Below are 15,556 nucleotides of genomic sequence, written 5' to 3'. Positions count from 1 at the left end.
GTACAGACAGGAAGAATTCAAAGTATGTGATGAAATGGAAGTTGTAATTCAGAACTCTGGAAGTCATCATGGAGTTCTGATAAATTATCCTGCCAAATCGGTCCATGATCTTCCCCTCCCTACCAGGTGGAACGGCAGCGTAGACCTGGGAGGGGTGAGATCGCTTCAGAGAAGACTCCACCAGTAGGGATTGATAGGAGAGTTGGGAGCCATCGAATCCTTTGTGGTGCACCGTGCGGTACCTGGCATCCAATTTTCCCGGCACGGCGGGGATGGAGTAAGGTGTTTTGAGGCATCGCACGAAGGTTTGGTCCATCACCTTGTGTAATGGAAGCTTGAGGGATTCAGCCGGAAGTTGAGGAAGATGCATAGTCTCTAGGTATTCCTTCGAAAATTTAGACTCCGTGTCCAGGTGTATGTCCAAATCAGTTGCCATCTGCCGGAGGAACGAGGAGAAGGACAACTGATCAGCCAGTGCAGGGCCTCGAGAGGGGCTCGAGGACGTCGAGGCCTCTGGATCCAATGAGGATGGGGACCGTGGAGGTGATAACGATCCCAGGGTGTCTTCGAGTTCCGGCATCGGAGAAGTAGCCGGTGGTGAATACTCGAGGAAAGGCTGCTTCCGATGAGGCGAGATTTGCCTGGAAGATTGCCTCGATGAATGCCTCGAACGATGGTGCAAGTTGTGCCTTGAAGTTGGCCTCGATGGACGAGGCGTGCGAATCTTCGCTGAGGCCTCCAGATAGTGGATGGGGCTGGAAGTGGTTGATCGAAGCAGTGGTTGTTGGCTGTGCTTGCCCCGAGGGACTTGTAGAGGCTCAAATCCTGGTATCGGGTGGATCGGCTCCAATGGAGGCACTCGCACAAAGACTCTGCTCCTTGCATCAAGTGGATCGGTTCCAGTGGAGGCACTCGCAAAGACTCTACTCCTTGCATCGAGTGAATCGGCTCCAACGGAGGCATGGGCAAAGACTCTGCTCCTTGCGATGCATGCATCGATGCCAGACCAGACACTCACAGAGACTCTGCTCCCTGTTGAGAGTGTGTGTATCGCTGAGGCACCGGAGGTGGCTCGACCTCGCGGGAGGCCTCCGCATGCCCAAGCTTGATTCCGGAGAGAAGCTTGGGCCCTATGGTGGTAAAGAGCTCGATGAATTTCTTCTCTAACAAGGTCTGGAACAAGGCCGGCAAGGTAGGATCCGTTTCTGCAATGGGATCGCCTGCACGGGCCTCGCGTTCTTTGGGGGTAGTGTGTGAGTGCTTGGGCCTAGAAGCCTTGGGCACTTTTAGCACTACCGGTGGAATAGGCTGCTGTGCTACCTGCTCTGAAGAGACTGAGGAAGGCATCGCAGCAGGCGCTGGAGTTGGGGCCGGCACGAACGATGCAGACTTGATGAGACTCGGCGCCGCAGAGGTGGAAGGCTGAGGAGCAGCAGATGAAGTCGAAGGTGGGCCTTTCGATGAAGACTGCTCCGTCGAGGACTCCATGCTGAACAGCGACTCCCACAAGACGCAATGGCGCTTGAAAGCACGTGCGGTGAGTGTGGAGCAAGGCCGGTACGATTTCGGAAGATGTTCAGGCCCGAGACACCGAACACAGCATCGATGAGGGGCCATTAGCGAAATCGCGCACTGGTACTTGGAACACTTTTTAAAACCGGTGATAGGCCAGGACATAGGCTGGAGAAGCTCCGCCGCAAGATCGAAGCCGCGGGGCTGTGGCCACATGGCCTGCCCGGTCGAACGGATGGAAGAAATTTTTTTTTTTTTAAACAATAAAGAACAACAAAAATCAGCGATTAAGAGAAAAATAACCCAAAACCGCGGACTTTAGAAGGCACAAGTGAAAAAACTTCACGCAAAGTCAAAGACGGACTTCTAGGCTTCGCGGAAAAGTAAGAACTGAGGAGACGCGCCCCGGTCTGAGCGGGAAGGCACTCACACATGCACGGCGCGGGTGACTCAAAACTTCGAGTTTCTTCAAGCAAAAATGCTTGTGAGGCGTCCGCATCGGGGCTATGTTGGATCACGTCACTCATTAGTGAGAATACCTGCCTGCTTATCCTGGGATAAACACATTTCTCTCCTATATGAATAAAACATCTCCCCAATATACCTATAAATAGTACAGGAGAAAAGAACGCTGTGCAAATTCGAAGATTCACGTCCAAAGAACTGAGGAAAGAAACCACCCTTTTTGTTTCAGTCAAATGGCCTGAGTGGAAGATGTCCGAATCAAGCAGTCAGTCAAGAAGAAATTAGGTGAATCACCTGTTAGCGCCAAAACGGTACCACTGCCCAAATTTTCTAAAATGTTTGTGAAACCTTGGGTAGGCAAAATGGTATGTGCCAAAACCGAAAGCGCTGCTCCAAGAGAGGCAAGCAAACCTAGTGCCGATTCGGAGTCCATAGTGAAAATGTAGGATCTGTAAGAAGAAAGAAATTCTCCTAGGAAAAATCAAGTTTTGCAATGTAAAGAGGAGTATACCATGAAAATAGAACGAACTCCATGCAACGTGAGCGAAATAAATATGTCCTTTAAAGTGAATATGTACTAGACGCAATCAAGATGCTGCATCTACCGCCCCGTGGAAAACAACAGCATCCTAACAGGTATAAGACAAAGCTCACATCGCTAATGAGAGCTTCAGGGATGAGGCTAACAGCCACATAGCGCATACTCCTCCACGGGTTTGATAGAATAGGTAACTGGGTTCTGGTTAGCCCTTCCTGTCTTCATAGCCCTTCCTGTCTGGTCGGGGGATCCGTCTAGCATGTGCCATGAGAAGATGGCAACAGGAGAAACCAGCGTGATAACCATGGAAATCTGAAGTCCAGGCCCCTCAGAAATAGAGAAAGAGAGTCCTGGCCGCAGGAAGATGTGAAGTGTCATTATGCCCACAGAGACAGTCCGAATTTGGAAACTATTAGGCATATATAAACCATATAAACCGTTAGGCATATATATCCTATGCCACTACTAGACACATGCAGCACAGCACAGAGGCCCAAATAAGAAGGACAGTTACCAACAGACAAAGGCTCAATCTGCAGGGACCTCAAGAGAGACAATGAGATACCAGTGTGAAATACAGGGCACTATCTTACTGCTGATTTCACTGTGCCTTATGTCGACCCAGTCCGGAGACATACCGAGACTCGGTGACCTAGCACAGGTCAGAGTCTCTCTGGTAATCCCCTTAAGTACTAACCCCAGAGTCCGATTAAACTAGCAGCTTCCTTCAAGGGAATACAGCAGGAACACAGACATAGACATATAAATCTGCCCAAGCTGATTTATACTGGTGAAACACGTACAACTTGTCTGAACCGGAAAGGAGAGAAGCCGCGGCATACCCTGACAAAAGTCAGCTGTAAATAAACTACCGAAACGCTGCAGCTCTTCCGCCATCGCTGGAGACCCAACCATGCGCCTGATTCTCGCCGACACGTGGCCGCTGCATCAACGCTCCTAGAAACATAGTCAGATTCAAGCCCCGCAAAATTTACACTGCCGCGGCCTGCATAGAAAGAAAATCAGACTTGGGGAATAACCAGAAGAACGGTGCGGTGCTTCCCACAGCGCCGGAAAAAACATGTCCCATCTCATGTGCGCTGCTATAAACCGGCAGCTGCACATGGCTGTGACAAACACCGACAAAAGAGAGCCTTGGAATAAGCAGGACTACTACTGCTGCACTGAAATCCAATGAGGAGAACAAGTGCGAGCATGAAATCGCACCGCTACTGCGGCGCTGTAACCAACAAGGAAACCAAGCGCGTGCATGCAAAGGGCGGGAAAGTCCCAGTTCCCTCAACGGATTTCTAGTCATAAAACTTAGCCTCAATAAAATAACCATTCCTTAAACATATGATGACCGAACCCACAGTACTAAGACTCCTAAACAGAACCTGAAGTTCAAACAACAGTAAAAAACACATACATACTCACAAGCTTGTTGTTAGGGCCGGTTGAAGCCAGTAAGAGCTGGTTGTGCAGCACTAACAGGGCAGAATGTAGCAACTGTGGTCTCCCTTTTTTTTTTTAAACAGAGAAGGGAAAGAAGAAAAAATTGAGACCCAGTCAGACTCTCTAGCAATGGAGGGAAGGTGAGACAGGGACCTGGGGGGGCCCAGGTGTAACCCCTAAAGCCGGCATCGTTCAGCCAGACACCCCTGTCTCACTGAAGAGAAAATCTCAACAGGAGAAATAGCATCGCCAGCTCACTGAAGAGAAACCTCAACAGGAGAAAATAAAGTTCCAGTCACAGCCAGAATCCAGGAGCTATTCGAATAGCGACCATCACCTGCTGGGAGATAGAGCATACTGGAGATACAGGAAGAGTGCCAGCCAGTAGGACCACCTGTTAATCAGTTTCTCTATCTCCACCTGCTGGTAGATGTGTGCTATCCCATTGGTCTCTGGATTCATCTGCTGCTGTTGCTAAGGAAAGGCGCATTAGCACTTAGCGCGTGTTAAATCGGCTAGCGCACCATAGTAAAAGAGGGTGGTATATGTTTAGTATTTTTGTTCTTGGTAGATCATTTTGACTTGGTCATATTAAAAGTAGCTTGCAAGCCAAAAAAGTGTGGGCACCCCTGCCCTAAGGAATATGCATGGGGCAGATTTGCATACTTGTCACTTCTATTATATGCAAATCTCTCTCGTGCATATTCATTAACTCAAATTCTTAAAACCAGCTATTAAATATTTAATACATACAAGTATCTGAATCAATTCAATTTTAATCTTATCTCCCACAGTTCATTTCATTACAGTACTTTTACAACTTACCAATACTTAATTTATTAATAAATATCAGAATAATTTAGTCAGTGAACTTTCATCCCTGACTAGTGGAAATGCCCAGGTTTGCCTAGACTAGGGATAGGAATTTAAAGGAATTGTTTTCTAGTCCTCAGTGACAGTGAGTGGGGTTGCAATACAACAGGGTTAGAACAGTAGAGGAATGCGAAGAATTACAAAGGGATCTGAACAAGCTGGAGGAGTGGGCAAATAAATGGCAGATGAGCTTCAATGTGGAGAAATGCAAGGTCATGCATGTAGGGAAGAAGAACCCGAGGTTCAGCTACATAATGGGAGGGTTGGTACTAGGGGAAAGTAACCTTGAAAAGGGCTTGGGAGTGCTGGTGGACACGACAATGAAGCCAACAGCACAATTCGCAGCGGCCTCAAGGAAAGCAAACAGAATGTTGGGTATCATCAAGAAGGGTATTAAAACCAGAACGAAGGACGTTATCATGCCGCTGTATTGAGCGATGGTGTGCCCGCATCTGGAGTACTGTGTCCAGTACTGGTCGCCGTACCTAAAGAAGGATATGGCGATACTTGAGAGGGTCCAGAGAAGAGCTACACGTATGATAAAGGGTATGGATAACCTTTCATATGCAGACAGGCTAGAGAGACTGGGGCTCTTTTCCCTGGAGAAGCAGAGACTCAGAGGGGACATGATAGAGACATATACGATCATGAAGGGCATTGAGAATGTGGAGAGGGAAAGATTCTTCAGTCTGTGGGGAACTACAAGAACAAGAAGGCACTCGGAGAAACTAAAAGGGGACAGGTTTAGAACCAATGCCAGGAAGTATTTCTTCACTCAGAGGGTGGTGGATACCTGGAATGCGCTTCCGGAAGGAGTGATAGGACAGAGTACTTTACAGGGATTCAAAGAGAAATTGGATAAATTCTTGAAAGAAAAAGTTATTGAGGGATATAGGTAGGGAAGATATAGGATAAAGAAGGGTACAGTAGAAGGAAATGGATAAGGAAGGATAAAAGGGATGGAAGGATATAAAGGATCACTTACAGGTCATGGACCTGATGGGCCGCCGCGGGAGCGGATTGCTGGGCATGATGGACCTTTGGTCTGACTCAGCAGAGGCACTGCTTATGTTCTTATGTTATGTTCTTAAATAATCAGTACAATAGGATAATACAAAAATACATTCAATACAATAAGAATCACAATAATATTTCATACAAATTTAAATCATTCTTTCAAATTTAATTTCCATATGAATTAATTCAATCTTATCTACACCCTCCTTAATTCCATCCCCTACCCGCTATCTTCCCCTAAATGAAATCCCTCACCCAGGATGAAAGTTGACAAAAATAAAAAAATTAAAATAAATAACTGGAATGTAATTAATAAACCATTGAATACCAAACTTTGTATTTTTGGTGAAAGATTCTGAATATAAGGATCCCAAACCTCCATAAAAAGACAAGTTTTTTTAGGCGAACCTCGAACCTCCCAATTCTCAAATTAAAATAAGCGATGTAATTGATTCCTCCAATGCCAAAAACTTGAAGATTCTTTCTGCAACCAAAATTGCATAATACATTTATGCCCAATCATACAGGCTTTCTGAAATAAAAGACATTTTGGTTGGCCAAAAAACCCACAAGCTGAGGAGGGGTGGAACCGCGATGGAGTAAACAGCTCCGAAGCGGCACTAAGATCGGTAACACCGCGATCTTGTTTGCAGGCTGTTCCTGGAAGGTAAACAGTGCAGGGAGGCCAGTGGGGGAGGTGGAAGGCCAGGGGGTGTAAGCTGGAAGCCGGGGGGGGGGGGGGAGGCTGACAGCAGCACTTCCCGACTGACCCTCCCCCTTTGCCCTCTAAAGCAGGTGCGGCAGCTGCCGCTCCTGCTTAGGGGGCAAGGGGGGGAGGATCAGGCGAATCGGGAAGCCGAGTTTTTGTTTTGTTTTGAACCGATTCGAATCGATTCACCCAAAGTGAATCAGTGAACCGATTCGAATTGTGAATCGGGCAGCACTAGTAAACGGAATGAAGTTGCGTCGAAGTACTTTCTGGTGGTTCTTAGTTTCCATAATGTTGAGAAGCCTTTTTTAATCAAGTGTGCGCATCTAGAATAAGGTAACGGTCCAGAGTCACTCCCAGAATTTTTATGGAATAGACAATTGGAAAGGCTTGTTCATTCAAAGAAATTGAAGAATCTTTGAATTTGTCATTCGGACTCGCTAGGAAGAATTTGGTTTTTTTCTGGGTTGAGTTTCAATTTGAATTCGGCCATCCATTGTTCAATTTGCTTTAAAATAGATGCCAGATGGTTCTTAGTCTCAGAAGTAAGGTTTGTTAGGTGAAAAACTGTAGTGATGTCGTCAGCATAGATATAAAATTTTGACTTTTAAGCTTTGCAGTAGATTACCTAATGAGGCTAGGTAAATGTTAAACAGTGTAGGGGATAGGGGGAAACCCTACGAGACTCCACATAGGTTAACCCAGCTGAAGGATTGTTTCTTGTCACTGTAAACATGGTATGATCATTTACTCAAAAAACCCTGAAACCATTTTAACACATTACTCGAAAGTCCAATTGACTCCAGACAGTAATTAGGATGACGTGATCGACTAAGTTGAAGGCATTACTTAAATCAAATTGCAGAACTAGTACACTTGTACCCTGACTAAATAAGCTAAATAAGCTATGGAGGGAATCTAGCAGTGAGGCAATAACTGTTTCAGTGCTAAACCCGGAACGAAAACCTGACTGGTTATCATGTAGTATGCTGAATTTATCCAGATAGGTTACTAAGTCCTGGTTAATCAAACCTTCCATCAGCTTTATATAAAAGGGAATGCTTGCGATGGGTCTGTAGTTCGATGTTAGCTTGATAGAGTCCTTGTGATTTTTTACGAACGGAGTGATTAGAATCTGGCCTAAGGTCTCGGGGAAAGTACCCGACAGTAGAAGAGAAGTAAGCCAATTACGTAATTTGGCTTTGAAGGCGACTGGAGCAACTTTCATAATATTTGGTGGGCAACAATCTAATTTGCAATAGTAATTGGGGTATTTTGAATAAAATTTGCAGAATTGTTGCCAGGTAGGGGTAGTAAAATTATTCCAGGTCATGTCTACCCTAGGTTCATCTATGTGTGTGTATGTGTATGAAAGTTGGGAAGTGAGTATGAGTGTGAGTGATAGGGATTAGGTTCACTGACTAAATTATTCTGATATTCGTTAATAAATTAAGTATTGGTAAGTTGTAAAAATACTGTAATGAAATGAACTGTGGGAGATAAGATTAAAATTGAATTAATTCAGATAATACTTGTGTATTAAATATTTAATAGCTGGTTTTAAGAATTTGAGTTATTCAATAGACAGCTAATGATCGAGCAGAAGCAACACCATTTGGAGATCGCACAGGATATGCTGGAGATTGTGAACAGTGATCCAAATTTCCTCAGCACAGTGTTCACTGGTGATGAGTCCTGGGCTCATAGGTACGACTCAGATCACAATGGAAGCATTCAATATCCCTAAGGCCAAAAAAAGCAAGGAAGATCAACAGCAATGTCAAAGTCATGCTGACCATCTTCTTTGACTCCAGTGGCGTGGTTCATCACGAGTACGCACCACACAGCACAACCATCATCAAGGGGTACTACCAAGAGGTTCTGCGTTGCCTTCGTAACGCTGTGAGACGCAAAAGGCCAGACCTGTGGACAGCGGGCAATTGGCAGCTCCATCACGATAACGCACATGCCCATTCTTCACATTTGATATGGAGTTTCTTGGCCAAACACAACACAGCTGTGATTCCTCAGGTTCTCTAATCTCCCGCCATGGCTCCGTGTGACTTCTGGCTTTACCCCAAAATGAAAATGCCCCTGAAAGGGACCAGATTTCAGTCAAGAGAAGACATAATGCAGAATGCGACGGACCAGTTGCGAGCAATCTCAAAAGAGGCATTCCAGCACTGCTTCCAACAGTGGCAGAACCATTGCAAGAAGTGTGTGGCAGCCCAAGGGGACTACTTTGAAGGAGATTAGTACAAGCTTGTTGTATCTGAATACGAGTATTTTTTAATGAATAAAGGTCTGATACTTTATTTTTTTTTTGGAAATATATTTTATTGAGCAAATCAAGAAAAAAACACAGAACACAACAAAAGGCAGCCGTGCCAAAAGAGCAATAATACACCATGGCAAACCCTAAGTACAAGGCATCAACTAAGAATACAACAGTCACACAGTGCCATAAAGAATCAAGTGCTCAGAAAAGGTTTTATAAATATCACCCCAAAGATACCCAACCTACCCACCCAGCCCCCCCCTCCCATGTGGAAGGCACAACAAGAAGAAAGATGTCAGAAAAAACACAGGTATGTATGAGTGAGTGAGGAAACAAGCAACAAGCACCAGAGAGCAGAATAGAATAGAAAGAAAGAGGTGCAGTCCCCCATATCCTATGAGTTAAGCAGTAAACTCCTAGAACGGTGCGGCAAAGCCGTCCAATAAGCCTCTCAAATCTCCTGAAAACGATCCCAACTACGGGGAACCCTACCGGACACAGCCCGGTGCTCCAGCAAGGCCAATTCAAAGAGTGAACGTTGCCATTGTACCACCGTTGGGATAGCCTGCTCCTGCCAGCACACTAAAATCGCCCGTTTGGCCAGTAAGAAAGCTTTCTGGACAAACAAACGGTGCCCTCCGGGCAGAGATCCCATCCCATCCAGTACATAAAAAAGAGCAATCAAAGGAGAACAAGCTGGAAAATTCGGCAGGAACGAACGAAGATAAGACCAAACCCGAGACCAAAACCGCTGTATACAGGAGCAGGTCCAAAACATATGCCCCAACGTGGGTCCAGGAGAGGCACACTTAGGGCAAGTATCCCTGTCAGCGAAACCCGCTTGAAAGGCTCGGACTGGTGAAATGAAAGCTCTATGTAACAACTTATATTCCTGCTCCCGATGAATCATACTCCAAGAAACAGCCGCAATGCTGCCAAAACCATGGGAAAGCACATCCGACGAGATGTCACTCTGCATGTCCTGGCTCCAGGCGCGTGCCAAGTGACCAGTCTGAGTATCAGGACACAAGGTCAGTAAGGTCGAGATATAATAGCTCAGCTTAGGGGCCACCGGTTCCCATAAAGCCAGACACAGGGCATACCAAATACTAAAAGTGCGAGTCTCCGAACCAGGAGTAAAGTCCAGATTTCCTACCAAGGAAAGAAACGGTGTCTCACTAAAGTTCAAAGAAAACTTCCTAAACAAGAGTTTCCATCCCCAGCGCATATAGACCCAAACAACATGAGTCTGTTTAGGCAGGGGCAAACGGATAGAAGGAGCATGAAGGACATACAACCCCGCCACCGGTCCCAACAAATCCTTTTCTAGTAGATAATTTAGGGCAACCGAACTTTCAAGACACCAATCACGGAGAACCCTCAGCCCACAGGCCAAATTATAAAGCTGAAGATCAAGCAGACCAAATCCACCCATAGAGAGAGGTAACATTAACACATGAAGTGGTAGGCGAGGCCTTCTGCCACCCCACAAAAAGGTCCGCAACGCTTTATACAAAACATCCAAATCCCTACGTTTCAACCATAAGGGTAAGGTCTGTAGAAGATACAACCATCGAGGCACCAGCATCATATTATACAAATAGATACGCCCGGACAAAGAGAGAGGGAGTGCACTCCAAAGACGTAGGAGCTCAACCGTTTATTTAAGTAAGGGTCCCACATTAGCCTCAAACAACTGATTCAGAGCTGAAGGTACATAGACCCCTAAATATTTAACCTGGAGAGGTGTCGCTCTCAGTGGAAAAAGAGGCCACACCGCATCGATATCAAGATGTAAAGCCATAGCCTACGATTTAGAGACATTAAGCTTCAATCCAGAGAGCTCACCAAAACTATGAAAGAGATCCAATAAAGGACCTAGAGCCTTCTTCGGGTCCGTAAGGATAACCATAATGTCGTCAGCAAAAGCCATGCAGCGGATCGATGAGCCGCCCACCGCCACCCCTGAGAGATCCGGATGATGCCGAAGCCGGATCAATAAAGGCTCCAAAAACAAGATGTATAAAAGTGGGGACAATGGGCAACCCTGCCTAGTCCCCCTCTCCAGTCGAAATACTGAGGAGGGACAACCATTAACTAGCACCGCTGCCGCCGGGTTGGAATACAAGGTTCGTAAGGCCTGCATGAAGAACCCCGAGATCCCATATCTAGCCAATAACGGAAAAAGAAAGGCCCATTCGACCTGATCAAATGCCTTCTCCGAGTCAAAACTAATGACCAGAGAAGGAATTCGATGGTAGTCACAATGTGCCATAGCCAACAAAAGTTTGCGTACATTACCGACACAAAACCGACCTGATCCTCCTTTATCAAGGTGGGTAAATAAGGAGCCAGGCGGTCCGCTAACAATTTGGCCAGTATTTTTAAGTCCACATTAATAAGGGAAATAGGGCGGTAGGACTCAACCAGGCTATGGTCCTTTCCCTGCTTAGGCAGAACTGTAATAAGAGCCTGATTATCCAGCTCGGGAAAGGAGCCATGTTCAATGGCCTGATTAAAATAGCGACAAAGCGAGTCCACAATGTAGCCACTAAGAAGCCTGAAAAATTCACCACTGAACCCATCGGGTCCCGGAGATTTACCCAGGGGAAGCCTCTTCACAACATCTAGAATCTCTTCCCAAGAAATAGGGAGGTTCAAAAACCTCACTAGCGGCAGCCGGCAAGATGGGTAATGCCAGAGAATCAAGGAAGTCCTCAATCAACTGATCCTTATCCACGACCTCTGCCGTGTATAGTGTTTGATAATATTGAACAAAAAGGGCCTCCAGCTGCGATTGCTGAGTCACAAGCTGTCCCGGAGCAGAGCGCAGGGAAGAGATCAAAGTAGGACCTCTCCAACCCTTAGTCAAATTGGCAAGCATTCGGCCAGGCCTATTACCAAACCTATGAAATTTATATTTGGAATGAAATAAAGAATTACACGCCCGCTCATGCAATAAGGTATTGAAAGCCGTCTGGGCAGTATAAAAGTCATGCCGATGTTGTGTGGTGGGAGAACGAATAAACAACTGATGGCTGATTTTAACCCTCCGTTCCAAATCCAAAATCTTAGAAGCTAAAATCTTACGCTTACGGGAGCTATATTCTATAATGGCCCCCCGCAACACCGCCTTAGCCGTACTCCAAAAAAGGAACCCATCCTCCACATGCTCCCCATTGAATGAAACAAAATCTCTCCAGGACTTGAAGGAGGAAAAATCAGGGTCATGATAAAGAGCTGCAGGAAATCTCCATCTATATCCACCCCCCCCCCCCGATTCCACCCCCCCCCAGCAGCAGGTCAAGCCATATCGGAGCATGGTCCAAAATAGCCAAGGCCCCAATAGATGCCCCAGAGACACAGTGAAAAGAAGAACGGGAAAGGAGAGTATAGTCAATCCTAGCAGATGTGTGATGTATCTTAGAAATATGAGTGAAATCAAGGTCCCCAGGATGTAGAGTACGCCACACATCCACCAGATCCAAGGTCTGTATAAAAGACTGCAGTCCATTATCAGATCTAGGGGAATTGCGTGAAGACCCCCCAGAACAATCCAGACTGGAGTCAAGTACAGAATTAAAGTCCTCCAAAAGAACCAGAGGAGCAGAGAACTGAGATTGTAAAGGGAGAAGAGTACCCAAAAGCCTTTTGAAATAGGAATGCTGTGCCACATTAGGAGCATAGACAGAGGCTAGGAGTACCCGCTGTTGATGGAGCATACCCTGAACCAACACATAGCGTCCCTCTGGGTCAGAAATGACCTTGGTCATATTAAAAGGTACAGACTTATGAATAAGAAGAGCCACCCCTGCCTTAGCTTTGGATGAGGAGGCATGATAACACTGACCAACCCACGAACGCTTGAGTTTAGCATGCTCAAGCGAAGAGAGTTTAGTCTCCTGTAAACCAGCAATGTCTGCCTGATGGCGGGCCAGACACTGAAGGATCTTTGCTCGTTTAACTGGGGAGTTTATCCCGGAAACATTCCATGAGACACAGCGAAGTCCCCTCTTACCTCTCACGGGCCCCTGCGGAAAGGATTAGCAAGCAGAATAAACAAAAACTGCTGCCAGGGCGCCCAGCCCTCACCCCAAACACTCACTCACCCAAGAATCAAACACATCCACATCCCCCCCACAGACCCCCACCCCCAACTTTCCCAACCTCCCCCCTCCCCCCACCCATTCCCCCCTGAGTCAAATCACCATCCACTATGCCAAACAGATCGAGGGTGCCCCCATGCCAATAGCTCCCCCCCTCCCCCCTACATATGCAACCCCGGCATACCAGGAACCAAATAAAACAGAACAGTGAAAAAATCAGAAACAGAACAGCAAATGTACAGGGTAACAGTAGGCAGACCTATGTTCCATGCCCAGGAATGCACAGGCTATGAAGATGCCAGCCTCGTGTCCCCTACAAGTCTCCAGTCCCCCTTATGCCACCCGTGAAACAGAAACTCCCAGGCAGTAGGAGGGCAAGAGCCGGAAAACGAAGAACACACAAGCACAGTCCGCCGGGCAACTCAGGCCAAGCCATTCGGGGACGGGAACCACTGCAGCAATTGTGCCTGAGCCGCCTCACACGTGTCAAACACATGCGGCTGTCCCTGGTAAAGCACACGAAGCCTGGCCGGGAACTGTAAAGTAAAACAAACATCCCTGTCCATCAGTTTCTTGCAAACAGGAGAGAACCCTCTCCTGAGGGACGCCACCTTGACGGAATAATCTTGGAAAACAAGGATCCTCTGATTCTGGAACGTAAGATCTTTCTTCTTGCAGTAGGATTTCATAATCTGGTCTTTAATGGCAAAGTTAGGCAGGCGCAGGATGACAATGCGTGGTCTTGCAGCACCATCTACCTTCCTACCCAGCCTGTGGGCCCGCTCAATCCGCACAGGGCCTAAAGCAGCTGTATCCAAGAGCTCAGACGAAAGCCACTTCTCCAGGACAGTAGCCAAAGTAGCATCAGGCACCACTTCAGGTATGCCCACGAGGCGCAAGTTGTTCCAACGGGAACGGTTCTCCAGATCATCAATCTTGTCCGTGCAAGCAGACACCTGGGCGCGCAGCGTAGCAAGCTCACATTGCACTGCATTCAGAGAGTCCTCTACCGAGCTCACCCGCTGTTCCACCTCCGTCAATCTGCTGTTAAACGCATGCACTGCCGTGGACAAAGTCGCTAAGGTCTCTGTAACCGTGTCTAATCTCGTGCCCAACGCTGAGACCACTGCCGCTATGATTTTGGACACCAGCGGTTCAGTAACAGGGTCAGAATCCTCAGCCCCGCCTGCCATTTTTTCCTCTGCTGAAGCCTGGGCCTTCCCACATGTCCCGTCCTTCTTAGCACTTTTGGTGGACATAACGGCTCTGTTTTTTCGGACAAACTTGTCCATAAAGGGAAGCAAGGTCACTCGCTCCAAATCGGGTCGCGAACCAAAGCAGAAAATAGTTCAAAATAAGCAGAGGGAAGGGAGAGCTACGGAGCTCAGGAAAAACACACCTTCCCTGCTCACATATTGGCCACGCCCCCTCCTGATACTTTTTGAACGGCTTTCGTATACGGTATTTCCAGACAGCTTTCATAAAATACATGGACTTATTAATTTTATTCTATATTTCATGAGTAAAATAGATTAAATATGTTTTTGTTACCCTCCAAGAACAATCAGATTGAGCGAGGTACACAACTATGATTTTAAAAGTTTGGTAAAAAAACAATGTAAACAACATAAGTCTCATGAAGGGCTATACACTTAGCCCAGCAAGTAGGCCAGCGAGTTTCTTATCATAAGAAAAACAGCTTATTAAAAAACTGAAAACTCACTGGACTAAGTGTAAAGCCATCAATGAAGACTACATTGTTTAACTTTGTTTTTCACCAAACATTTCCAACCACCCTCGTAAATCCTGCAAATTAAATTTTAAACATAAAACAGGCAATCAATAAAACTGCTATTTGCTTGAAGTTCATATATCAAGAAAATGGCAGCAATTTGAGAAGAAGTTTATATTTAGTTATAACTCTAAAGCAGATGTACAGACAAAATAAGGGAGTGTCAGTTATGGTTTATTGTTGATGTATAGATAGTTAATTAACGTTATTTATTAAAAAGTATATTGGTTGGCCTCTTTTTTCTTTTTTTATTAATCTTTATTCATTTTTAAAACTCACAATAAGTGTAACATATATTACAATCATTTTATACTTTAATATCACTTAATATATCATCAAATTCTAACTCACATCAAATATTCCCCATCCCTTATACCCAAAAATTATTCCTAAACAAAAGAAATCATAAAATATCCCCCCCCAACCCCACCCTGGACGTGTATGAACAAAAGGGAAAAAATTAATATTTATTCTATGCAGTAATTTTAATCTTTACAGTATCTTGTTAATGGCTCCCAAATAACCTGAAATTTCTTAAAATTTCCCTGTTGCATGGCAATTATCCTTTCCATTTTAAATATGTGACACAAAGAGTTTCACCAAAAGCTATAATTCAGCCTATCTCAATTTTTCCAATTATTCATAATCTGTTGTATGGCAACCCTGTCATAATGAGTAGAAGCTTATTATTATTAGAATATATTTGGCTTTTAGCCCTCATTGAAATGCCAAACAATACGGTGTCAAAGGAAAATGCCACCGGATTATCTAACAAACTATTTATTTGACCCCATATTGATTTCCAAAAAGC

General features: G+C 45.6%; 1 protein-coding gene across 5 annotated transcripts in view; it reads right to left on the bottom strand.

Moving 5' to 3' along the window:
* The window catches only part of NUP205 (nucleoporin 205), a 1,504,202-nt gene that overhangs the window by 1,191,756 nt on the left and 296,890 nt on the right, over positions 1–15,556 (bottom strand). The window lies entirely within an intron of this gene.

Source organism: Geotrypetes seraphini, chromosome 9 (genome assembly GCF_902459505.1).
Source record: "Geotrypetes seraphini chromosome 9, aGeoSer1.1, whole genome shotgun sequence".
NCBI classification, from domain to species: Eukaryota; Metazoa; Chordata; class Amphibia; order Gymnophiona; family Dermophiidae; genus Geotrypetes; species Geotrypetes seraphini.
The sequence above is the reverse complement of the archived record's forward strand: the minus strand, read 5'-3'. Positions and strand labels throughout refer to the sequence as shown.